Below are 27,637 nucleotides of genomic sequence, written 5' to 3' on the forward strand. Positions count from 1 at the left end.
GCGGCCGCCATTAAGTAGGGGAGGTGGGAGGGAGATGAGGCAGGAGCGGGGAATTCTGGGGGGGGAGGGGCCGGAGGGGCAGCAGCGAAAGGCGAAAAGAACAGACAGGCACGAGAAAACACCAACAGTGGTGGAATTAAAGCAAGACACAGATGTGCACGATAAGTGGCACAACGGGGAAAAACTAAGAAAAAAAACGGCTGACAAAGGTTACCGTGGTTGCAGGCAGTCTGGTCCCAGTTGGAGCGGGAAGCCGGTGCAGGAGCGGACAGCAGCCTCGAACCTCCCAAGGAGGAGGGTGGGGTCTGGAGGCAAGAGACGGCACAGCAGAGCTGAGGGGAGAGAGTGGACCTAGACTATGTGTGTTAGGAAAGAAGATATAGCATCGCTCCACTGGGGGCACCACCTAGTGGAGCAACCTATACCCTCTCTTCTAACATACGTGGTTAAATGGCTTGATTGCATTGATGGCTGGTGCATTCGGGCACGGCTCCTTGGATCTTCAGGCCTCTAACACTTTTCTCCAGTATTTCAAACAGTTTTGGTCAATATATCAGTCCCTGGCTGTCTGCTTTAAAGTCCAATTAAGAGTCAACCAGGCACTGAAAGGCCGATCCTGTGTATGTGTGCACGCACCAAGTGATGATTTCATTCCTGACCCGGCCTTGCTAGCTGAATGAAGCCCAGCATGATAGAGTGCCACGTCACTAGTTCTTTTATTTCTCAGCAGATTGTACTCCCCCATAGTGCAGTGGGTGTTAGAAGAAAGACTGCCTGGATGATACTGTATTGTCATCTTACTGTCGAAGATGCCGCGTGCCTCTCACCAAAAACAGCTGCACCATCAAGAGAAGCATGTGAGCATCTTCGATGCTGCTTTTTGCTATATTTTGGTCCAGCCTGCTGCAAAGCCCTCAAGATTTGGATGTAGGCTCATAAAAAGTTCTGTGCTAGGTAAAACATGCATGCAGAATTTTGGCTGAGCCAAAGGGTTGTATTACCACTGTAAATGTTTCTCTAGTACATATTGTCTGATTAGTTATTTTTGCAGGTGCACAAATCGGGCAGTTCGGCTGCTACAGGAATTCCAAGCAAAAGCCTGCTTTTAGATTTATACTCTTCCCTTCTCTTCTGCAGATGGAAAACAGCTTGATCTGTACAGAAAGTCGGTATTTCGAACATTTCATACTTATTGAATACGAGGCCCTGTCTGACTTCTCCTCCATTTTAGGCAAACTGGACTTGCTCGATTAAGGTGACATGCGTCGGTAGTTTCATCCCCCCCCCCAATTTTAAAAAGTCATCAACTGCCAGTAGATGATTGCTGTATCCAGTGACGCAAATGGCCATTTTCTTAACTGCCAGTGAAGGCTATGACCAGTGATAAGGTTTCCAGATTATTTTATATTGGAGTCCACTGAGAAACACCCTGCGAAAACCCATGGAAACACAGACAACTCAGTAAAGTTATATGGAGGCCAACCCAGAAGCATGAGGGAGAAGGACTTGGTTAAACGCTGTCCTTCCCATGAGGCTTCTTCATGTGTCACATGTCACCCTTGCGGCTGGGACACCTCTCGAAGGGATTGTGGTGCAGCGCTGGGAAGCACAGTGGTGTTTGATGCTGATCATGAAGCTGGGAAATGTTGACGAACCATTGCCTACTGATGGGGTGCCTAACCTCTCGTTCCCATGCTTGTCAACTATGTGACTAAAATAGGTAAATTTTTTCAGGCTTCAAATAAGATAGAGTAACGATTACACTGCTACAAAATCACAAAAGAAAAATGCCTGTATTCCAATTGCACGCTTTAATATGGGTACTTTTATTTGTTAGAACTGTGTAAAGGTTTCAGAGTGCAAAAAGTAGGGTACACTGACTGAATAGAGAGGTCCTTTGCATCTGCAGCATACAAGTACAGCTTCACTTGGTTCTCTTTTCGAACTTGGGCGTTTTTAAATGGAAACAACAAAAATGTCATTTTCCTACCCCAATCTACCACACTCTTCCCCCAATCTACCCAATTCTACCACACTCTACCCACCCCAAAATACCCCACTGCAACCTACCCCACTCTTCACTCTGCTCCACCCCTACCCAACCCACCCCACCCCACTAACTGTTAGCCATACTGAAAAGCAGCCACATTAGTGTACAACATGGCTGAAACACATTGCTAAACTCAATAGCTCTTGTATAGGCAGGCGAGTCCTATTGGCTTTGCCAATGCTTGTTTTATTTCTGCATTGCTTTTTGAACTTAAATCTCCGACATATATTCTTCTTCCCTAGTTTCAAGTACTGCTCGCACTGGTGTGGCCCCCTGTGATAAAGGTGTTATGTCACTTAATGAGGAAAGAATATTTTTTATTTTATGTAAATACTTCAAACAAGGCACCAAAACATTCTCAATTTGAGTTCAGATCACCACGGAGATAGTGCATTCCCCACAATCACACTGTGTATTGTAGTGCAGAAACTGCCACTCCCTTCATGAGTATTTTTTGTGTGATATTCACCCAGTATTTTTTAGTAGATCCGTCCGCTTGACCTCTAATTCTCTTACTTTGATTTACCCAACTCCTACAAAAGTAAGAAACATGCAAAGAAAGTTATAGGGTCAAAATCCTGATATCAAAATGGCCAGAAGAGTGGCTACACGCCTCGTGTGAAGCGGTACACCATGAGATGCTCTTTATCTTCCTAGCTGAAGGGACCCTCTTCTGGAACTTGATACACTGTGCTGTTCTTGGCCACTGTCAGTGTGGGGCCTTCTGAGAAATGCCAACACCTGATAGGCAGCACTTGGATTTTCAAAGCATTAAGCAAAGGGGCCGCTTTTGTGTCACAAATTGTGAACTTTCTTAAGGGGGACCGGGTAACTTACAAGGGATGGAAGCAAATGGCACAAATCGGCTCTCGGACCTTTAGCCAACATCTTCATCAGATTCCATGAATGTCCTGTAGAGAGTTTGCTGCAGCAATAGAGTTGAACTTTTGAGTTTTGATGAGGTGAACATAATGGTCTTCAGATGTAATTTTAATTCCCCTCCAGACGCATTTTCATGAAAGGGGGAAAGAGAGAGGGAGCTTTGATTGTCACCCTGAAAGGCCTAGGCTCCACATGGACTGAGTCCATGATCCCTAGAAGATCCCGGTCTTCTGCCACATAATGTTATGTTACCTGGCATTTGTGTAGGGCACAGATGCCACAAGTGTGGCATTGTGGCACTTGAATTGTAAGGAGCGAGCACAGTTGAGCCTGGAGGTTTGGTTTGGGAGGTATGTGATTTTCATATAACCTGTGCGGGAAGAGTTGGGTGAAGTGAATGAGGGTGTTGCATGTGGTCTGATTGTGTCGTTTCAAACTGGATGATGCCGGTGAGAACACTGCTTATTAGAAGTGTGTGAGAGGACATGTGGTGTGCTTCATGCAGAAATTATTCTATTTATTCTTTGTACCTATGGCAAGGAGGAATCCTGTTTGATGTTCTCTCCCATTCTGGTTCTGTTACCACTGAGAATGTTTCCAAATTATTTTATGTTGGGGTCCACTGAGAAATACCCTGACAACAACCCAAGGAAACCCAGAAGCATGACAGAGAAGAAAGGTGAGTGCCTCAAGTAGGCCTTGGTGCAGCGCTGGGAAGCGCAGTGGTGTTTGATGCTGCTCGTGAAGTTAGTACATGGTGACAGACCATTATCCATTTTGTAAAGCAACCACTTTCTGAAATGAATCTCGCACATTGTTCCTGTTTTCCATTAGAATTCTGTTACTCCAAGTTAAAACGTGCCACAATACACTGTAAAGTGATGCATGGATACAAGCCAGAACTTGTTGTTCTCGGCACTGCTTCTAGGAGGTTTTTGTTTAGTCAGAAACAAACTACATTTCAAATAAGGCTGGTAAGTCCTGCTAATTTACCGCAAATCACAAGGTGCTTTTAGCTGGCTCTGCTTTTTAATCCAACGGCACTCTGCATTAAGGGCCACTTGCACAAGTATACATGCAACTGGCCTTGTCTGAAGGTCATGACTGAATATTATTTAACACCAGTAGTTGTACAAGTAGTTTACAAACTATGGAGTGGGAAAATATTTCAACCTACTAGTGATCCAGTTTAGGTTTTAAATATTGACAAAAAAAAGGGTCAGGTGAAAATAAAATTCTTTGGGGTCTGGCCTACAAAAGGCTTTAAATACCCTGTGTGATCAAAGATCCTTCCTAGGTTTCTGTAACAAAAACAAATCTATGTTCACCATGTCATACAGTTTGCAGTAATTGGCCTATTAGCCATTGACTCAATGAGTGACTCACTGCATTTTGCCAGATCACGTGCATATCTGCCATCAATGTGTTTTCAATGTTTGTTGGCACCCTCCCCCCCCACCACCTCTGCCACGGATTCCCTCATTGCCACCCTTTAACAGTGCCCCTCAAGTTTCCATAACCACCGTCTCTCAAATTCATTTAGCTTTATAGCACCACTCATACCAGTGTAAGGTGTCAGGGCACTTTACATCACACACACATCGCACAGAGACAATCATAGGTGTGTAAATCGGTGTATAGGAAATGTTACATCAGACAGGACTACAAGGTATAGTGTAGGAATGACATGTCCACGAGACTGGTAGGCAATAAAGTTTGAGTATTCTGGAAAAGCCCAATTCAGGATATAAAACATAACACTATTGTCATGGGTTCTTTCTTCAATAATCAGAATTGTTTTCTACCGAAATGAACCCTTGTGGCGAGATTAGGATAGTGAAAGGCTGGGAAACAAACATGTAGCTCTAACATATGCAGATTGCATGCAGCTCCTTGATGACGGTTGATAAATAGTTCAATGTTGTATATAAGGATTTGTCCTTCTAAACTGTAGTAACAAAAGGATGTCTCTTGCAGAAGCAGTAACTCACTGACCTATTTACATTATGTGCACTTTGAGATCTGCATGGTACACGTTCTTAGCAGCAGTCATTTTAACCTTGTGCGCTACCTTAAAATGAGTCAAAACTTCCACTAGACAAACCTCTGGTCTCTTTCAAGGAAGACGATTAATCACCGGAGTTATCTTGACATTTTAATTTCTGCCAGGAACACAGCAGCAGGTGTTTTAAAGATGATAATATACTCGCAAAAATATGACGCCCCCACCCCAAGTCAGTGCCCGGTGCGGTGGCACCGATCGCACCGCCCTAGAACCGGCCCTGGTTGCTACTGCTTCTAAACTGGACTGGAATCTTGGAATGATGTTGTTTGTAGTTTCACTGTTGGCTTTCCAAGGCCAACACTTTCCTATAAATCTGGTGGCCATGAAGAAACTTTAAAGCAATCGTATTGTGTGCACTACCACTGCAAAAGGCCCTCCCACTGATTATTTTTTTTTCCTTTAATGATTCCTTGCATCAATGTATTTTCAGGTCTCGCGCCTAGCGTTGCAGTGCGGAGCAATGCTCGTGCAGCGCGAGACGTCTTGTAAGGGGGTTCTGGAAGCTGACCACACGCTCGTGCATGTGGTTTTGCTTTTGCGGGCGGCCATTGGCTTTAGCGTTTAAAAACAAAAATAATAAGGCACGCAATTGGGCAAAGGCGGGCGCATGTCCCGCCTTTACTCAGCCCATTCCCGTTGGTGTCTGTTACGCGCACAGGGTAACATCTGGTTTGTATTATCGTTCCCAGATGAGTGCATGATATTACAAAACACATGGCTCGCTGTGGCGTACACCACTCGCGTGCGTGCCACCGTCGCCACTCTCGACCCCCTTGCTTGCCTGTGTTTGATGCGGGGAAGCCCTGTCTATAGGGATGCTGTTGGCTTGTTCAACTTGCTCCGTTTTGCACATTTTTTACTTTACTTACGGCTTGCCAGAAAACTTGCACAGATTGTATTTCACTGTACTGTATTGAATTTGAATATATTAGAACCAAAGTGCACTCACCCGCATTGGGAGGGCACGAAATCGCAGTGGAGCTCCAGCGCAAACTGGAAGTCACCGGTAGCAGCGCTGGAGAACCAATAGTCTAGTTTTGTTCTTAAACATGAGACGGTCTGGTTTTTCGCAGGCACAAATGTCCATCCATAATTGTGCGACCTTCCGCGATGACGCATTCCCATTTTAATATGGCGCTACAAGGACATCTATACGGATTGCGTAGCTTGCCTTTTGCAGCCCGAAAACGATACTTTTCTAAGATGGCTGCAGCAGAGATGCAGACCGGAAGTGGGCTGGGAAACTACTGTGGGCGGTGTGGAAAAGTCATCCTATCGCAAACACCTTCCCCTAGGTAACTGGCTTGTGCATTGGTGGTTCCGGCTGCTGTCTGGTGGCAGCATGTCTGACACTTGGAGCTCCATCCAGGCGCATAAGAAACAACTTGACTCTTTGCGAGAGAGATTGCAGCGCAGAAGGAAGTATGTCACATCCCAACTGGGCCTCGGTAAGTAACAGAGTGCACAGGGGTTTGAAGAGGTGAAGCGATTAAGGCAGGTTCGATTACACTGTTTTTCCTTACGTGCTTATGGCCTCTTGAAAAGAAAGATTTGCTCTGCAATTGCTCTTGCACTGCTGAAAGTTTGAGCTATTAGCAATGCATTATTATTAGCAACGCCAATAGCTAAAACTTTCAGCAATGCGAGACCTATTGCATTGCAAATGCTTGTTTCCTGTGTAACCATGCTCTAATGTAAACTGCTTCCATGCAATGAGAAACTACCTCTTTAGTAAAGTGCTGTGCCACCCATTGGGTCTTGTTTTTCCTATTTAAAACTCTAAATAAATTGCAAGTACATGCCCATCATGTTTAGACGGCATATTTTCTTTTTCTAGCTTTATTTTTTGTTCTGGTGAGTGCCAAGACCTTGTGAGTTTACTAAAAGGATATTTCTGATCTACTTATTGAGGTTTTCAGCTAGCCCTCATAGTCCATTGGTTGCGGTCATCCACTGTAGCACATAGCATGGGGCTGGGTAGTTGTAGTTAAGACCAAAGGAAATAGATTTTTTGGTTTGCTGATAAATTTGGCGCTGTTTGGCTAATCTTCCTGAAACTTTAAGAAAAGTCTCATCCACCTCAGCTTCTTCTTGGAAATTTTCCGGGTGATCTGTCAGGTGCAGGCCGAGATAAAGGGATGTCTAAAAATGCATTTACCCCGTGCAATTTTCCATAGGAAAACTGAACAGCAATATCGCAAAAATGAAACCAAATTTAGCAGAAAGCTAAATCTTGGTCCAGAAAGCATGCCTTTTGTGACTTGGAATCCGCTCAGTAGTTTTTGAGAAATTAAGGTTAAAAATGTATTTATACATCAAGCCGCAGAGGATCTGCGGACCCAACAGATCTAAAGATAAGTCAAGATATGATTGGCTGCCACCACATCAACAAAGATGTAGTGCCAGCCATTTTGGGACTCGGCACTGTCCTGAAAAAAGTAAAAAAATAAAACACATGGGGAGGGGAGGTGTTCTGGGAATGAGATGCCCTGCCCATCTAGGCCTCGTGGGAGTGGTTCCACAGGGACCAGTGGGTGCCAGAAACCTGTACCACAGTTCTTGCTCACCTTTTGAATTTTAAGCCCCCTGGGGTGGACCTGTGCATGGGAGGGGTCAGTACAAAACTTTATGGTGTGCGGTCTCCCTCCCTGATTCTTTAAAAAGCTTTGGTTCCCCCCAGGATTGTTCTCATATTTAGCTCCCTGCCCGAGACTTTAGAAGACCAAGTTATCCCATTCCCTGGGATTGATACATTTTTATGTATGGGGAGAGCGGGCAGGTGGCCCCCCTCAGCGAGCTTTCGAAAGGCCCCGGTACCCCATTACCCGGGAGTCCGAAGGAAACAGTGTCTGGTGTGCACCATCCCAGGAGCCTCATCTATTATTCACTGCTTCAGGCAAGGAGGGCACCAGAATACCCTGCAAGGGCTTTTTAGTTATATATTTTTTTATACTGGTGGTGCTCCTTGAAGGAGCACCACTCCCCAGACGGGGCAGGGGCACCACCAATATTTTTTTTTATGTTGTGGAGGGTAGCAGGGAGTGCAGCAGCCACCCAGCAACATTAAAAAAAAAAGATTTGGGCCTTATTACGATGTCAGGCGGAGGCATCGGTATGGGAACTGGCCGACCATTGGTGCAGTCGCAAACTCTCATTTCCCTATGGAGCTTGTGCTGCGGCTGTATACTGACCGTAGCATAAGCTGCCATAGAGAAATTGGAGTTTGTGTGAATCCCTGCACAGTGTGGCAGGCACCATGAGGTGCAGGGAGTCACAGGGGGGCACCATAGGTGCTCCCTCTGACCCTACCTGGAGGCCGCAGGCTGAAGGGGGCCCTGTTAGGGGCCCCCAATGTCGCTTTCTGACAGGCTTTCCATGTCAGAAAGCCCAACAGGGAAAGCCTGTCGGAAACCGACATTGTAATCCCAACTGCAGAAACGCCACCCATTTAGATTACTTGCCGGTCTCCTACTGGCCGACGGGCTCTTTGAGCCCGTCGGAATCTTTCTGGAATGACTGGACGGTTTCAATTTCGACCGCCTGCATTGTAATGGGGCGGTTGAAACTGAAACCACAATGACGTTCGAAAAGCCTCTGAACTGTGATCGGAGGCTTTCCGACCCTCATCCTAATTGGGCCCTAAATCTCTTGGGTCATTGAATTCATGCCCCAGGAGCACTTAAAATAATATTTAAAGAACTGTTGTCTCCATCAGTATGCTCTTCAGCTGGAGTGCATAAACTCCTAGAGTTTGGTTCTAAGGCTGCGTATAGTGTCCTGAAAAATGTGAAAAAAAGACCCAGATGTGTTTATGGTTGTTTAAAAAAAAAAAAAAAAAAGAAGCTATTTAAAATAGTTTGTGACAATAAGTATTACTAAACATTGCAATGTATGTATAAAATATACATTTGGTTATAATTATTGGTAACTTTTTGACAAAGTTAATAGTTTTTTTTGTATATGTTGTGCTCACCACCTGATAAAGCCAATCGGCTTGCCTTTTATGTTTATATGTTTGGTAAAAAAGGGGGTTGGGTGCGAGTGGGGGGTTGGTTGTACCACCAGGCCCTTCTCAACACACCACATTGCGTGCAGCAGGGATTTGGCACCTGTGGGGTGACTTTAGGTTAAAAAATATAGAAATGTACACAAAAAAATAAAGGCCAACATGGCATGATAGTTAGGAATTTAAATAATATCTTACTTAGCAATTAAAAAAAAAAACCCTTAGAAATTCATTGAAAAAAATAAAGGTTAAAGAAACATTATAGTTGGGTGAAATTGTCAGCTAAAACATAAGGTTGTGATTTAACAAAACCACTAAAATTCCCCAGTTATAGTTATCTCTGGTAACTATAACTTGTGCCCTCGCCATGCACTTCTAATTATCTTACATATCGCAGCTCTCATGACATCTTCTATGACATAATTGATAACCTCATTGTAATATCTGAAATTGCATTGATGATAACACTGTGTGCATGGTGGGGTTGTGAGTTATAGTTAATTTAGAGCACAAGTTGCAGTTACTTGAGATGACTGTATCTGGTGAATTTCAGTGGTTTGGTTAGTTTATAATGATGTGTTTTAGCTGACATTTTTATCTAACTATATATATGCACGGCATCTGCTGCAGCAATAGTTTAAAAACAACTGACAAAAACAAGCACTAATAAAGCCAAAGGTTTGACAACCAGTGCCAGAATTATTGGCTTTGCCAGTGCTAGTATAATTATCTTGCCTATGTGTGTTGAGTTTGTGTGTGTTTTATTGTGGACTGGTAAATCTGCCAATGGGCGAGTGGAAGAATGGATTCACAAGTGTAATGTATGTGACAGAGAGCCTATATGATGAGTTATTGAGTGCCTAAACTCTCCTGTGGCTAAGGAGGCACTTCAAGACTTTTTGTTTTACCTGTGATGGTTCTTAATGTCAACATGGAGATACTAATTAGCTTGAGGTGTTCTTGTTGCTACTGTGAACCCTAAAATGCACAATAGTCCTTTTATTATATTTATGGCTTACCAGATTTCATTTTTCATGGCCTCATGCTCTGAGACAGCAAACCTATCAGTCACTTGCCACATTCATCCGAGTTACATCTTGTTGCATTGATTTATCCCTGGCTGTGTGCATGCATGTCTGTCAATATTTGTTTTTCTGAATCCATTGAGCACTTGGTTACGGAGCCTCAAAGGTAGGAAGTCTTGCAAAAAGCAAACCTCAGAAACAGCAGTCCTGCGGGGACAAGGGATAGAGAGACTCTGAAACCCAGAGAAGGAAATGGACAATGGATTTAACAACAGAATCAGGTTAAAAGCTCAGATCTGTCTTACTGCAGGACGGCCGGGAAACAAAAAAACACAGGGGACATTTGGATTTTTTTTTTTTTAGGAGCTACTTGTCCTGAAACAAAAATGATTTAAAGACACATCATCATGAAAAGCCTGACATGCAACTTCTTGGTTCATTGGGAAGGGCACCACATTCATCATTCGTACATGAAAACTTTGGCCTAGCAGAGGGTAGTAGACAGTGGGCCATATTGACTGAACATCTCCCCCTCCCCCTTGCAGACTACCCCTCTGGGAAACCTGTGACCTTGTGCTTAATCACAAGGATTTTTTGGAGGGTCGCTTGATCTTCTCCCACCTTCAAAATAGTATTGTGGGGAAAAACCCGGGCCCTACCAACCTTATACGTACATTTATTGTGTCCAGGGGAAGAATGAATGCACCCTGCCATCCCAAAGAGATCCTTCATCAGGCAAACGGTGACCGACATCCGAATACCCAAGGTAACCTGGTGTAGCAATGAAACATGAATCTAAGGCATTAGTCAACACTGTGAAAAATAAATAAAAAAAGTGTCACAATTGCGAATATTGAACATGAAAGCATAGTAACAAGCATGCCTAAAAAGCACCAGTGAATCAGTACCTTGTATAATTCGAATGTAAGAAAGCATATTCCAGTGAGTCACTCTGGCATGCAAACCTCTACTAGAATAAAATGCCTTTGGAAAAATCCCTCTACTCCTTATTGTCAGCTGATGCAGGCATTAAGAGTAGTTGATTGCCAACCCTTAAATTATAATCCTAAATTGAGTATTCATAATGACTGTAGGGCAACTAGCAGATAGCTGCCAATGCCCCGCAGCAAGAGGGCGGTAAACGTGCAGCATCTTTAGTTATCCAAAATTGTTGTATTACTTACAATAGAATATGGACCCATTGTAAATATCAGTTTGAAGGATACTGGAATTGCTGTCTTCTGAGGGGGTCGGAAAAGTAAAATGAATCGCTCATGCCTCTCTTCCAAGCCACACTGTCTGCTCCTGGCTCCCACCTTCCCTGCTTTCAAACTCTTATTCGGTTCTCAGACTCCTACAAGGATACACAATTGAGGCATAAGGCCTTTGAATCATGGAAAAAAGAGACTCTCTTTGCAAAATGCAACTTATCACGTACCTTCCCAGCTACAGTCAATATTGGGTCCCCTGTGAACTGCTTTAAATTGTGTTACAGCGCTCATCATAGAGGAGAAAAACCAAACAGGTTAACTATTTGCTCATGGTTTCCTCTTTCTCCTAAAATTCCAGGAACCCTTGTGAGAAATAGGGGCGTTTCCAGGCTAACTAACCAGCAGCCTGGCAGTATTCCACATTGATGCTTCCACGTCTAGTGTATTCAGCTCTTCCTTAAACAGTGGCGAGATAGAATCAGGAACTATAACTGTTTTTGACAATCTACCTTGCTTTTGGACTTTCGCCATTATTTAGGCTTTTGTCTTGATGTCTTATAAATGTGTGAAATTGCAGAGACCGTTGCTTCATGGCTTAACATGCAATTGTGGTATGTATGATGTTGTTGAAAGTAAGCAATGCTTCATTAGTTATGCTATAAGGGATAACAATAAGAATGACTTGGAATACTCTCTATTTTTAATGTTAGACAATAGTGATACCTCGCAGTGGCACTTTAAGGAGAGGCAAAGCATCATCACAAACCATGCCAACTTGGGATGAATGATCTAGTTGGGGGCAGCTCCCCAGACATCCACATAAATAGAGTCTCAAACCAAGTGGTACTTGAGGAGAATCTCAAGGAAGGAATCTAAGAGATTGGGGGAATCAAAGAGATTGGGGGAATTGAAGAGATTGTGGGAACAATGAAACCACTGCCAATGTATAAGGCAAAATTTAATGAATTCTGACATCAACATACACAGAGTTGTCTTCTCTTTAAATCCTGTTAACTATTTGTTAGTATGGTTATTTTTGTTTAACTAAATTAGGAAATTAATTATATGTGGCTTGTTAAGTTATCTACTATGAGGTGGCCAGGTCCCCGTGGGTAACTTGGACTCTAATGTGCACAACTATATGTGATATACTCAAAATTCAACCTTGTATACCATCTTTTCAAGCAGTATTTTACTTGTATTCTTTTAACATTTCAAAATTAAAGCCTTTTCAATGTTTTTTAACTTGAACACAACATATTAATCAAATGATGTAGAATAAATCATTACAACATGAAATAAATACAGTACAACGGCCAATGAATTACTTACATTTGGTTGTCTTTATCACTTTCATGTGCTTGCTTTTTATTTGTTAGCTTGTGTTGACTTTCCTTCCTCTTCTTGTGATAGTCTCACCCTTGGAGGACCGCCCTATTATTTACTCGTTAAGCACTGCATGAGAGCACAAGTGTTTTCTAGTTGTCTCTCTCGTGTTCTTTTCTGTCCTCCTCTGTCTCACTCCATGTTGATCTTTCTTGCCCATCTGCTTCTCTACCGGATCCTCCCCACCGTCTTACACTCTCCCTTGTGTTGTTCTCCCCATGTTGCTTTCTTGCGTGTGTGTGTTCCCCTTGAGCTCTGTTTTCCCCACCGGCTGGCTCCTAATTTCTGCTGCCTCCCACCTGCCCACTTCCTGTTGCTGCCCCAATCTATGGTCTTTTATTTTTTTTATGTGGTGGACCAGCTAAAAAATTACTGCAGGCCCATCCATCATAAAAGTTCTTTTGTTCTACTGTATATTTCTTTTTATTCTCTGATCCATCTCTGGATCGCTGAATAAATAGAAAAATGGCGCCCATATTATTTTGTAGGCACTTGTCGATAACAGCACATGCATACATCTACAAAATTACGCAGACGTGTCATCGCACCTTTTTTTAAATTTTTTTTTTTTATAACTTTTTGCCATGCTGCACAGCATCTTACCTATGCACCGCAGCATGGCTAAAGGAGATGGCAAAGCCAACCGGTCTCAAAAGCGGGACCTATGAGCTTTGTCAAAGCTTGTTAAGATTGATAGCTTTTACAATAGTATTTCCAGTTCCAAATGCTTGTCCCAACCAAAGGGAACTGGAAGTCTGCAGAGGTTGGTACTAGTCCACAGCCATGACAAATTAGCCTCTCCCTAATGCTGTTTTTTCAGATCATGAACAAGGGCCTATGTTGGTTATTACCACCATCCTCCTCACAGGCCCACCCATGGGAGAAGCATCATAGTTGTGCTTTTATTGTCAGTTGCCAGGTTACTCATTGACGGAATATAGAAATGTTGACCATTCATGATTCGAGGACAGAGTATTTCTTCAAAATGCATTCTAGGTTACTCCCAAACTGCAGACAGTAGCTCGGTGCTCTGAAGTAACCTGCTTAGCACCTTGTTCTACACAAGTATTTACCAAAGAAGCTTCATCACACTCGTCCACCGTTTTTTAACACAATCACTTTCATTAATGTATTCTCTCATAATTCTTCATTGTAGTGACAGAGTTAGGTGGTAGAATTCTAAGTGCTGAAGTGCCCAGGTTCTCTGCCTATTGTTTTTGCTGTTTATACAGTTTTGTAGTTTGCTAAATTCATGCTTGCTCGTGATTACAGTGCTGGTCGCGTGGCTTGCAAAAGGAGGGCATACATTTATTAAGAAACCTTGAATTGAAAAAATTGATCAAAATTCTACATGTGCTGAAAAGGCTAGTCCAGATAATTAAACAGTACCATGCCTTTAGAAAGTGAAGGTGACTTGAAGCTTTGGTTCAACTAATATTGTGGAAGAAGTGTGACATACCAGTGGTCACCTAAATAACATGCATTATTGAAGTCAATAGGTCTTGCCTTTATAGTGAGCTATTGGTTTTGCTGATGCTTATTTATAAAGCATTGTTTTGCAAAATGCAAAAGAAAAAGAACCTTTCTAAATAGTGAAGGAAAAGCAAACACACATCTTAAGGTATCTCAAAACTCTACACTAAATTCAGCATTTACAGTGTTTATAAATGTCACGGTTTATCTTCCAAATAGTTTTCACTCCGGAACCTCTGAACAGCATTTAACCAGAATAAGAACGTTTAAATGAAAATGTTTGTCAAAGCTTTATTTACTTTTCACTGGACTCCAGTCTGAAGCCTTCTCCGGCCATTTGGTCCTCTGCAGCAGCTCAGAGAGCAGATTTATGTGTTTTCTGGAGAAGGGACAATTCTTTTTCAGTAATTTTATTAACTCCAGCTGAGTGAGTGCAGCAGCGGGCCCATCTACCGGTGGCATAAAGCCCTTTCTGTAGAAGCTCGGGGTGGGTTGGGGCAGGGATTTGTAAGATTGTTCATGATTACGGCATGATACGGAAGATACATACGGGAGAAGCAGAAGGAAGGGACACCCAGGAAAAGTGTGTATAGTACTAGTATTGTACGTGGGTTACGGCCTGCGGGATTGGGACCAGTGTGTTATACCCATCACTTGGCACTTGCTGCTATATGTACAATCTGTATGTTTAAAAGACCTATAAATATATATTTTTTTGAAAAGCCCTTTCTGTGGCAAGACTTGAGCGTTTTTGCAATATGTGGAATGCATGAGATAAAACAAAACCAACACTTAAAGCCTACCCTTAATCATAACCTGGCAAACATTTGCCTTTTGCTGTGCTTTTACAGACAAGCTGGGTGTGGAGCAACAGTATCTGCGAGTCTCACCTGATTGGTAGCCAGAAACTGTATGTCTTGTAGTTGAGACCCAAAAATCAGTCTTGAAAACAAAATAGTTCTTAACAAACTGTATTTTCTTCAGATCTTCCCTCCAAGTTTGCATGCAATAAATATAGTTTGGTTGTTCATGAAGGGGAATGCTACTGCTCCATCTTTGACTGCAGCTAAGGTAGCAGTCTCTAATTAATAAACAGTTTCTGGTGGGTGGCATCCCTAATATCTTGTGCATTCAGTCTGGGGAATGTAGGCGAGCAAGGACTCGGTAATTAGATCCTGCTACATTCACGATAGCGATTGCATATTCAATGGATGGAGTAACAGTCACTTTATTTTTGAATAGAAGACATTACAAAAATGTGTTGGCATCCAAAGAGCAATTTCACCCCTACAGTCCCCACTCTTGGGATAGATTGAACGTAGGAAGCCAGAGCTCTGTTTATCTGGTCAGTGTCTGGTGGGTACAACAAGCAGCTTTCATTTACAACTGTCATCTAGTTGGTGTGCAGTTTATGGCATCTGTGGACGAGGTGAGGATTTTGTTCATGCATTCTTCTATATATTTTCATTTTTAAACCGATGAATTTACAGAGTTTTTCCACATTTAACTGAGCTGGAAATTGTGATCTCTAAATAACCTCATTATGCACATAAGTGCATCAGCAATACCCATTAGGGATTCAATGTTGTGTGCTAGTATTATTTATGCAAATTTTGGTTTGCATTTTAGAAGAATGGATGGACTCTGCCTCCCTTTTTAACTTCCAGATTTAGCTTAATCCATCCATCTCTTTGCAGTGAAATGGAAGCAATGCCTATTATGGCCGTCGTAAGTGGTATTTATAAAATAGCCCATATATAGGTGGCACATTGGGATTGGTAGTGCTGCAAGATTTCACAGACCTCAGTGATATTTTTCTAGCTTGAGGCAAATAAGTATTACTGTTATCAGTGATGAATAATACCAGCCAGAAATTGAAGGACAGCGGTATCGATGCCTTGGTTTTTATTAGACATTTGAGCAGCCTTGGATACCTTTGCCCGTTCCATCTTTAACTAGCCCAGTCAAGTAGATATCCAAGCTTCCTCCTTCATCTGGGGCCTGTTGCGTAAAATACTTGCATTCAGAAAGCCAGTGCAACAGACTTTGCACATACAAAGATTCGATTTGCAATGCAGAAAAGTGTTCTGCAAATCTTACTTGCTGCTGCAACTTGCAGTTGTACAAATTGCAGTGTCTTTTAAGTCTAAACGGAGACGGGATGGGCAAGGGCATTCCTTTCCCCATGCTTCTAGTAGTAATATGCACACGTGCTTTGCAACCATTTCTGCAGTTGCAAAGGACGGAATGCTGCTAAGGCTACAGCTAAACATTCGAGAAGTGTAGATTGTCAGTATTTGACAATTTAACCGGTGTTTGTCTTATAGACTCCTGCCCTCACTTTGTAAGTGCAATTCTGAATGTGAGAAGTAAAACCGTGATGGGTGGAATGCTAACATTATTTTCATCCAGTGGCAAATTTCTCTGGGCCGTATTTTACTCCATATCCTTTTGCTCACTGTGCAACTAAGGGAGCAACTATTCACAAATCAGCCTAGGTCCTGCACCACTGGCAAGAGCATAGTCTGAACAGCCAGGCCACATCTTATCTGAATGGGAACACGAGGAGATCCTAACCGGTTTCAGCCAGGCTCACAATGTGCCACTGTTTGTGTTATTGTACCGCCTGTCCCTTGACGGGGATCGCAGTGCATCCACATTATGAATGCAACTACTAGGTTTGAGGTCAACTGTCTCATGCAGGCCTCCGTCCCAGAACAGGCTACTTTCTGCAATAATATGCAAGTCGATTCATGCTTTAATACTAGTGGGTGGAGCTCTGCAATTTTTTTTGCAAAAATTGTCAAGGTGTTGTGAGATTTGAGAATCCCCAGGATCACAAAGAATGAGGATGGTCGCAAGGCAATGCAAACCAACCTTTTTGTGCGTGAGGCCCCTGATCTTTCCCACACATTGTGTCCAAACGATTTTTGTGGTTTCATATCAGAGCAATCTGAGTAACCTGCGGAGCCCAAAAAAGTTCGCACTCGGACCTCTGTTCAGTATCTCTATTCTTCCATTAAATATAATTTTTAACATCTTAAGTAGCAAATTGTGTATTTATTCTCATGGTGTCTAAATCGTCCTTAAATTGAACAAAAATGACAGACCCTTCACATGTGCTTTCTAGCTTAACGATTGGATGTGTATAAATCGTCTGAAATATAATCCCATAAAAACATAGTTGTGAATAGTGGTTTCAGTACCCACATTGTGGAACCACATTCTCTGGAAATGGTTGATCAGAGCATTTCCTATGTCTTCTGGCTCTCCAAGTACCACAAACCATCGGCAAGACTTTGAAGCACTAAAAAACTGTTATTGTATTTTGAGGATCCATTCCCATTACCGACAACTATCCTCCTTATTCTTACTTGTCTTCACTTTGCAATACTCTACACTTAGAACTGCTCGATTAGCCTTTGTAACAAACAAAAAATGGTTGAATTCATCATCCGCTACTTCAGTCGTTCGGGATGCATTCCAGTCCATTTTCTTTTTGTACTCTGATCCTTTTGTAGACGGACCAAGACTAAATTGTAGATGGCTAGTTTCTGCCTACATGGACATAGTGCACAAAAACGCTGGACAGGAATGCAGCCTCGAGCGATTGCTAATGGGTGAGATTCACTCAAGCATTCCTTCCATCGCTTTGTCTCTTTTGCCGTTGATGGCCTGAGTGCTGTGGGTATACCCAGTTGTGAGTCCAGTGATGACTCCTATTGGACTTAAGCCATACTTCACTGATGAGGTCTACGTAGGGTGAAACCGTTCTGGGGTTGTTTGTGCCCCCATCTGGAGGAGACCTGACTTGATACTTCTGGCTGGACTTTAGGTACTGGAGCAGGGCCAACATTTATTTCTATATGCTGATTTCTGTCTAGAGTGGGATAGTCTTTAAAAAAACGATGGCCAGGTTTGTGGCCCAAGGGCTTGCCAGTTGTTGAGGTTAATTCAAGCATTTTATTCATCACTAAGTTGTTTGTTGTAGTAGGTGTACTAATTGCAACATTTATTCTCTGATGTGGGTCCCCTGCTCGCTGTGCCAAAAGACTCCACCTGTACCTCACTGATCAAGCCTAATTAAGATGAATCTGTTCTGTGGGTGCTTGTGTTCTGATCTGGAGTTGACCTGGCTTGGCAGTTCAGGCTGGATGGTTCCTATTGGGCCAGGCTGAGACTGGTTTGTCTGTGGCTGGTTTCAGTCTAGTGTGGCAAAGCGGGTGAAAAATCATGGATCGGAATGTGTCCTGAGCAATCTTCAGGGATTGACACTCTATTGGGGTAGACTTATTAAGTGTGATGGGTATGGCAAATTTTGGGGCCCATGCTCACTGTGCTTAAGTGCTGGTACTAGCCATGTCTAGTGTACAAGCCCTGCTGATAGGTATTGGTACTATAACTTTGAAAGTTGAGCAGCTGTGTTGTGATGTTTTCTACTGAGGCAATGGCATCATGTTTGGTGCCTAGGTACATTTTGCCCACCCGGTGTATTGTCTGTGTGTTGCTGTGGTTTATTGGCTCCGATCCTAGTCCACTATGTGCGTGAACCTGAGATTCTCTGTGTTTTTTTCCATTTCCAGCTCTTTGGGCCAGATCCACAGACCCAAGGTTATTATTTAACTTCTCCAGTTGACATTAGTTTGAAGTCAAACCAGTCGTTAACAGTCAACTAGAGATCTGTAATCTTGGATTAGGAAACAATGCATGAATAATATCTGAATGTTTCCATACTATTGAGAACTTTACCTTCACTGTGGGCTAAACATGTGACGGAGGAGTGATATTTAACAAGCGGAACAATCTATCTCCACTGATCTGTGCTGTGCTTTCTAAGAACGCTTTACAGAGACCAAAGTGGCATGGACATTCGTGGGTTGCTACATCTGCTTAAACCTAGACGCACCCAGAATGAAATTCTCTTTACTGCTGTTGAGCCCTTTACTTTAGAGTGCGTGTGAATCAGCAGTCCAAAGTCGACCTACTTCGTAAACCTGTGATGGATGATTTCTAGTAGTAAGATATTGGGTTCCAGTGACTGCGGAAAGACTGAAAGATATTCTGCTTGGGCATGCAGCTCGATTTGGAATTAAATCCAGATTGAACTAAGGGAGTGGGAGAGTGGATCCTTCAAAAGCAGTTCTGTACGGCTTCTAAAGATTCAGATTCTGGTTATTCGCCTCTGTGACGCAGCACTAGTGGGCAGCAAAGGTTGTTTCCCACTGTTGGTACATCATGAGTGGAAATGCTCAATTTTACTGTGTTTCAATGCATTTCCTCTGCCTCCAAAAAGTTTGGGGAGGAGAGACCACATGGCAGCTGGCGATCTCACCAGTGACGGCTAGCATCTATGGGGGGGAAGGGGCGTCGGGAGCACGTGGAAAATATTAGATAAATAAATACAAATAAAATGAGCCTGAAGCCCTTGCTCCGGACCTGTTCTTTACTGGAACTGAATGCTGGTACTCCCTTGCCCAGTCCTTGTGCTGCGCTAATGCAGCATGTGAGCAGTGCCAGGACTGGTGGGCGCGGCCTTACTCGGTGCTCCACAGCGCTCTGGAGGTCTGCACTTACTCTCAACCCAACTGTCCTAAGACAGCTGAGTTGAGAGGTTCAAAGTGTGCATGTGTGGCTGGGCGTCACAAGACGGCCGGCCAAAAAGACATGTGCACTTTAAGCAGTGCATTAGCCAGCCCACCCTCCTCCCTGCTGCTTTCATTAAGCAGCAGCCCCGTCCTTACGCTCGGCTCTGGATGGGGGATGAAAAATAAAATGGTAATAAATTGGTGCCTTGGAGGGGAATTTTAAGTGGGGTGATGCTCCTCCGCTCCAACGGTGGAGCTGCCACTAGATCCCACCCACTTTGTTCCGTCTCCCTATGGTCTTCACAGACCTAAGAAAGGTGGGGAGAAAACAGGCTGGGCTCTTCCTTCGTCGGATGCCACCTTCTTGATTATCTCCGGGTCTCTGCTGGCTCTCTCTCATGGAAAGATGCCATTCGCCTCTGACTTCACTCTCAGAACGGCACCAGCTCTCTGCTCTCAATGTGAGTGCCGACTGCGGCTTTGGGCAGGGGGAGGCACAGAGCATGTTGTGGGGTGGTGACAGTGGCGCACCATAGGGGCTCATTCTTGGTATGGGTGAAGAGACTCTAGTGGGAATGCTCAAAGGGTGCCTTGATGCCAGGTATGCTATTAAGGGTATCGGTGAGTAATGGGAAAGCATGGAAGGTAGTGTGAGAGAGATGCAGGACGCCTGGTATGGATTTTTTTGTATTGGGATGGGAAACAGTTGCAGAACACAAGGTAAGTTTTTTAAAATTTGAAGTTGGAGGGGGGTCCTGATTGGCTGGGTTGCGGGACATCTGAATATATATGTGGCTCCCCCATGACTCCTCTCCCCCTACGCTGCTAATGTGAGCTGGGGAGGAGGATGTGGGGGCATAGGTAGCATACAGTTGTAGATTGGAAACTGTGAATAAGGGGAATATTTTCACAATGGGGTTCTGAGTGATCTCGTTGATAACTAAAGCTTTGCTCTTGTTGACTATTTGATGTGTTTGACCACCTCACTCCAGGTCTTTATCTCCTGTCCTGAACCTTTCACTTTCAAATCATTGTTTTCAGCTGTGTTAGTCTAATTTGATCCATAGACATAAAACGAAACTACAACATCCAGAATGCATTTGATTTTCTTAAAGTCCAGAACTGGATGCAGTATATATGAGAAAAGTGGTAACCATAATTGGATACCATCCAGTTACCCATCTATATTTCTAAATGTCTCCCCTGTAGTTCTGTTCAGTGGGAGTACCTCGAAATGTTTCCAGTTAACACTGAGAGCTTCAGCTATACCTCCCTCAAAGGAGCATCTACGTTTTGCTAAAGATTCCTTCACACCAGTCTTTGTTTCTTCCCTCCTCCCCGATACATTAAATAAATATTCATCGATTAGAGCAGCAAAATCTCATGATAATATGTTGACATTTTATATATCACTTGGATATTTTGTTGCCTTAGTGAATAGCAGGGATTATTGTTACTTAGCGTAAAGGCCACAACATACTACAGGCAATTTCTCCTTGTGCTTCGCAGGTTGTGGAGGTGACGGTGGAACTGAACAGAGGTATAAGTGCTTGTTTGCTTCAAAGCGCCACATAGGGATTTATTTTAGAAAATGGCTTGTCCTGCTCAGTAGTCTTGATGTCCTGATGCTATGTCAGGTGTGACTTCCTGATGGGGCGCAGCCCAAGGCGCTAAGACTGGGTACAGGTAATTTAAGTCAACGGACAGGAGTACAAGGACAGGACAGCGATGTGCAATGAGCGAGAAAGAGCAGTCATTGACAATCAGAAGACTGGAACCAATGATCACCCCCCGATCTTACATTTCGGATTAGTATCTAGACCTGTATTTGTGAAAGGAGCGGATTGTGTGCCAAGCGCAAAGGATTGTGTGCCAAGCGGAGAGGATGTGCCAAGCATTCTAGGTCGCTTTTCAAAGTGAGATTTTGTGAAACCACCCAAGCCGCCTTCCTTTGATGAAATTTCACGTGTGGTTAACAAGATGCTGAGAAGGGGTCGTTTAGGGACTCCTATCCCCCTTAATATGTATTTATTATTTCCTGATTGTTTTGACCGTACCATTTTTGTTGTCGTGTTCTCCAATTCACCATACACATTTAAAGCATTTTATCTAGTCTAGATTTGAAATTATTCTGCCGAGTGCACAGGTCTTGTGTGACACCTTCAGCTAGTCATGACCTTTGCCAGCAACTCTGCACTCTGTGACAAGCCATTTTCTTCTTCATATTATGAACATATAGGTATGTCTCTGCATGCAAAGTGTTGGTCAAAAAGTCGAAACGGCACAAGGAGTCGCACAATCCATGGGCAACTTGAGAGCAAGTTACACCCCTACTACTGCTCTAATCTTTGGCTCTGGATCTCCCCCATCCACCCTCGTTATTGCAACATAGCCAAAAACATTTAGTGGAAACCCGTGTGTATATTTGCTCTTCCTCTGCCAGCGGCTGCTTGGTGGTTATTCCCATGCCCCCACGTTACCCGATTCTTTTTTTGTTGCCCTGCTATTTAGGATTGGACGAGCCAAACCCAGTGTAGTTTCTGACCTTCCATTTGTTTCATTGACAGCCTTTCATTAGCCCCTTCATTTTGTTGCAAATCAGTAAGTCCATGGCGTGGAATACGACTGACTGAAGGACTGAGCAGTGACCATGGGAGAAAACCTGCTGACTGAAGACACTGATTTACCCGCTCTACCGAACCTTTATCTTCAAAACCTGTCCTCTTCCTCCCTCCTCCTAGCAAAGTGCAAAGCTCTTAAAATAACAAGCATTGGCAAAGCCAATATGTCTCGCCTGTGCAAGAGCTATTGACTTTGCCAAAATGTTTTAGCAATGTTGTACACCAGAATGGCTGCTGTTCAGCATGGCTAAAAGTTAATGGGGTAAAAGAGAGTAGTGTGGAGTAAAGTGAAGTGTTATGAAGTGACATAGAGTGGTGTGAAGTGGCGTACAGTAGAGTTGAGTGGTGTGGAGAGGATTGAAGCAGAGTGTCTTGGAGTAGCGTACAGTGCCGTAGAGTGGAGTACAGTGAAAGAGTGAAGAATAGTGTTGTGCAGTGACATGGAGTGCCGTGGAGTGGTGTAGAGCAGAGGGGAGTAGCCTAGAGGGTGTGACGTAGAGTGGCATAGAGCAGAGTTATCACAGAGTGGAGGGGCGTGGAGTACTATGTCATAGAATAGAATGGAATAGAGTAACGTGCATGGAGTGAGTTGCCTAGACCATCGTCGAGTGGAGTAGTGTCATAGAGTGACATAGAGTGGAGTAGAGTATTAGTACAGCACAGTTTATTGGAGTAGAGCATCATAGAGAGGAGTGGAGTGTCTTAGAGTGGCTTCGAGTGAAGTGGCATAAAGTACAGTGTTGCAGGATAAATTGGTGTAGAGGGCAGTGACGTAGAGTAGTATAGAGTGCAGTGGCTTGGAGTAGAGCTGTGCAGAGTAGATTGTAGTGGCGTGGAGTGGTTTAGCGTGCATAGGCATAGAATGCAGTGGTGTTGAGTGCAGTAGAGTTGTGCGGAGTACAGTGCAGCGGATTAGTGCCGTCCTGCAAAATAGAGTGTCTGTATGTGCAGGGTCGTAGAGTGCTGCAAAGTAGGTGGTGGAGACAGCAGTGACCGAGAGTGCAGTGGTGCAGAGTAGGATAGGGTGGCGTAGTGTACAGTGACATAGAGTCGAATGTATAGTGGCATGAAACACAGTGGTGCAAATTAGTTGGTGTTGGTGCAGTAGCGTAGGGTGCATTGATTTTGAGTAAAGTGGTATAGAGTGCATTGGCTTAGAGTACAGTAGTGTAGCATAGCCTGCAGAGGCAAAGAGTGACACACAATATAGTGCAGTGGCGTAGAATAGAGTGGTGCAGAGTAGAGTATAGTGATGCAGGCTATAGCTCAGGGGCATAGAGTAGCAACATTTCAATTGCAGTGCTGCAGAGGGGAGTGCCGTAGAGTGAGGTGGTACCTAGTAGTTACCTAGAGTAGAGTGGTGTAGAGTGCAGTGGCGAAGAGTGCAGTGGTGCATAGTAGAATGGGGTAGAGTGCACTGGCATAGAGTAGAGTGGTGCAGAGTAGAGAGGCATAGTGTGCAGTGCTGCAAAGTAGAGTGCAGTGGCGTAGTGTGTGGTTTGAGTAAAGTGGCAGAGTGCAATGGTGTGGAGTGAAATGGTGTAGAGTGTGGTGGTGTACAGTGCAGTGGTGCAGAGTAGACGGGCATAGAGTGCAGTGGCATAGTGTATTGGTTTTGAGTGAAGTGGTGTAGAGACCATTGGTGTAGAGTGATGTGGCATAAAGTGGCCAGGTGTGGAGTGGCGCATTGTGGAATGGCATAGAGTGGAGTGGCACAGAGTGGAATAGAGTGGCATAGACTGCAGTTGCATAGAGTAGATTGTTTGAGTAGAGTGAAGTGACATGGTGGAGAGTGGATTAGAGTGGTATGGAATGGAGTAGAGTGGAGCAATGTAGAGTAGCTCAGAAAGCAGTGTTGCAGAGGAGAGGGGTGCAGGATAGAGTGCAGTAGCATAGATTGCAGTGACATAGATTGCACCGGCGTACTGTGGTGCAGAGTAGACTGGTGCAGAGAGCAGTGACATGGAGTACAGTGGTGCAGAGCAGAATAGTGTAGAGCACAGTGACTAGAGCACACTGGTTTAGAGTGATGTAGCGTGCAGTGGCATAGAGTAGAATGCTGAATAGTATAACAGCATAAAGTGCAGTGGTGCAAAGCAGTTGGCTTAGGGTGCATTGGCGTAGACTGCAATGGTTTAGAGTAGTGATGCAGCATAGAATTGAGTGGCACTGAGTGGAGTAGAGTGGCAAAGAGTGCATTGGCATAGAGTAGATTGTTTTAGCGTGGAGTGGTGCAGGGTAGAGTGTGTTGGCATAGAGTAGAGCCATAGAGCAGAGTTGTGCAGCATTGATTGCAGTGGCATAGAGTTGGATGGCAAAGAGTTGAATAAAGTGACATAAAGTGCAATGAAATAGTGTGATGGCATGGAGTAGATTGTTTCAGAGTAGAGTGCAGTGGCGTGGAGTGGTGCAGGGTAGACTAAAGTGGTATGCATTTGTGTATAATGCAGTGTTGCAAAAAAAGTGGAGTGGCCAAGACTGGAGTGGTTTGGAGTGCAGTGGTGCATAGTACAGTGGGGTACAGTGCACTGCATAGAGTAGGTTAGCGCAGAGTAGAGTGGCGTACAGTAAAGTGGCGTACAGTATCAGTGTAGTGGTGCACAGTAGAGTAGAGTGGCACAGAATGCAGTGGTGTAGAGTAGTGGCATAGACTGCATTGGTGTAGAGTGCAGTGGCACACAGTGGCGCAAAGTACAGTTCCTTAGAGTGTAATGGTGTAGACTGTAGAGTATAGTGGCGTACAGTGCAGTGGAGTAGAGTGGAATAAAGTAGCCTAGACTGCAGTGGCATGGAGTAGATTGTTTCAGAGAGTAAAGTGGTGCAGAGTAGATTAATGTTGTTTACAGTGGATCGATGCAGAGTTCAGTGGCATAGAGTGGCATAAAGTAGAACGGCTGAGTGCAGTGTTGTAGTGCTGTCATAGAGTGAAGTAGTGCATAGTAGAGTGCCGCAAAGTGCACTGACGCAGAGTAGAATAGAGTGGCATAGAGCGCTGTGACAGAGTACAATTGCCTAGAGTGCAGTGGTGCGGAGTACATTGGCGTAGAGTGCATTGGTTTTGAGTAAAGAGATGTAGAATGCATTGGCTTAGAGTGCAGTGGTGCATAGTAGAGTGGGGTACAGTGCACATGCATAGAGTAGGATGGTGCAGAGTAGAGTAGAGATGGCTTCGTGCCATAGCTACTAGGGGCTGAGCTCAAGTTAATTTAGTGACTTCGAAGGTTCCTCCTGTCACGGGTTGTGATTGTTCCATGAGGTGGGCTGGTGCCCACCCCCAATAATTTTCCAGATTCCTTCAAAAAACATTCACAAACTTTGGCAAAGTTAAAAATGGGCAGCTATGGCCAGACCTGTTGGCTTTGTCAGTTCTTGTTTTAGTTTGTCAATGCATGGCTCTTTATACTAAACGTTTGAATGGCCGAATATGGTCAATTGAAACTTGTTTCAAAACTCGGATACGAAATTTGTGTATAAAGCCCACACGCGGTTCGTTTTAGTGTCCGGAAATATCGGTGCTGTTTGGGATCACTTTCCTTTAGCTGCATCGGCTGGTGTAACGTTTGTCATCAACAAAAAAAAGTAAGCTTGAATTACTCATAATATATTCCGCCTATTGGTAACCGCATTTGCTTATTTTTGCCAGAAATAAATGATGCATTTCTTTCCAATGACGGTGAGTTCTTGGCCACACACTCTTCACGCGCAGCTGTAGCACAGAATAGAGGTGCAGAAGCCCGGATGTGTGGCGGTTCAATCAGCCTGGCATATCGGCATGCTCTTGCTACTTTACATTGCTTGTACTAGGTTGTGTTCAAAGCGCACAGGTGCTAAATGTGCGCTCTTCCTCTGTGTTCACAAGTTACGTCTGGGGCGATGCCTTAGAGGAAAAAGATTAAATTTCTCCAGTGTGATGCTGTGGAACTGTTGCCGTTTGGGGTTCTTTAAACCACCAAACGTCTACTCTCTATGGTGCACAAAAAATTTATACAGTGCTGTTTTTATATAGCAAGTCAGTTGCGAAACAGGAAGCCTCTCTCTCCGTGGCTGGCTGACATCTCATCCCTCACCCTTTTCAGCCGGAAGCGCGCTGATCTCCGATTCACGAGAAACACGAGGATGTGACACGCGCCAGTGGAGGCCTGAGGGGCTGCGTGGTGCACGATGAAGTAACGCCGGGGGAATTTGTGTGCCCTGAGGCGGGGAGCAGCACGTTTGTGCAGGTAGGCCACGGCGGCTGCTTGCGAACAGAGCTTTCCCTCCTCACACCGTGAAGAGAGTGAAAGGAGAACCGGTTCCCGCAGGCCCATTGTTTCTGCATTAATATTGCATGTTGTTGAACCTTTAATCCCTGGCACAGCTTGTCCAATACGTCTCACTGCACATTCTGTCCTCAAGAACAACCATTAACAACGCCCATGTGTACATAATGCGTGCAATTTGAATCCCTGTTTTTTGGTGCAGGCTCGTAACCCCATTTGGTTACTCTTTGAATATTTACCGAACTTATCCTTTCCAGCGGTAACTAGTCGCAGTCGAATGACAAATAGTCCTATGCAGTTTACAGCTTTAGCCAGACAGTCCTGGTTTCAGGTCCGCACCACACTGAATGCTGGGACGTGTATGCCCATGTGCAGTGCTTAATTTGTGAAATCATGAGTGCCGGGACCAACGTTTTCCCTCCGAAGCCTGTGTCCGGCTCTCCCGAGCGCAGAGGTGGCAGCCTACCAAGGCCGTCTAGTTTTCTTTTAACCTCATGCCTGTGAACTCACCATTCTTCACCACCTGCTCTTTTACCCCACTATTGCAGGTTCGGTTTAATCCCCACTCCCCGCCTTCATAACTCTTTCTCGTCTTTCGCTTCCTCCTCCTTGTCCCCCCCCCTTTTCTGCCTTTCTCTTTTGCTTTGGTTAAAGTCTGATGCTGAAAATTAAGTCGGGTCCCAAAAATTGAGTGCCGATGAGCTAGGCGTGCAGCCACCTGAAGCAGCGCTTACTATTCTATGGAAGTATCACACATTTTACTCTGGTTTAGTTTCTTTACTCATTCATTCATTAAAAATAACATACAATCCCATAGTGCAATTCATTCGAAATGGTCCTCATACCTCTTCCTGGTTGGAGAGTTGGGCTAGTCAGCAGATTAATGTGGAGAGCCTTGCCAAGCTGACCCAGTGTCCAGGCTTCAGTCTAAAAGATTGAGCACCAGCAACACCACCAAAATGTTTGTCATGGAACCCATCACCAAAGGTCACGTAAACCTAGGATAAAGATTCATTAGAAATAAAAAATGAAAAATCTTTTTTAGCATCCTAGATTACATCAAAGCAATTTAAT

General features: G+C 44.0%; 1 protein-coding gene across 2 annotated transcripts in view; it reads left to right on the forward strand.

The window, feature by feature from the left end:
* Positions 1–27,637, forward strand: part of LRRC8D (leucine rich repeat containing 8 VRAC subunit D) — a 241,895-nt gene that overhangs the window by 15,856 nt on the left and 198,402 nt on the right. The window contains exon 2 of one of the 2 annotated variants that reach the window (XM_085602149.1): positions 26,381–26,524. The exons of the other annotated variant lie outside the window; for it this stretch is intronic. The gene's annotated coding sequence lies outside the window, so the exon portion shown is untranslated. The remainder of the gene's footprint in view (positions 1–26,380; positions 26,525–27,637) is intronic. 2 annotated transcript variants of the gene reach the window in all.

Source organism: Triturus cristatus, chromosome 4_2 (assembly GCF_964204655.1).
Source record: "Triturus cristatus chromosome 4_2, aTriCri1.1, whole genome shotgun sequence".
NCBI classification, from domain to species: Eukaryota; Metazoa; Chordata; class Amphibia; order Caudata; family Salamandridae; genus Triturus; species Triturus cristatus.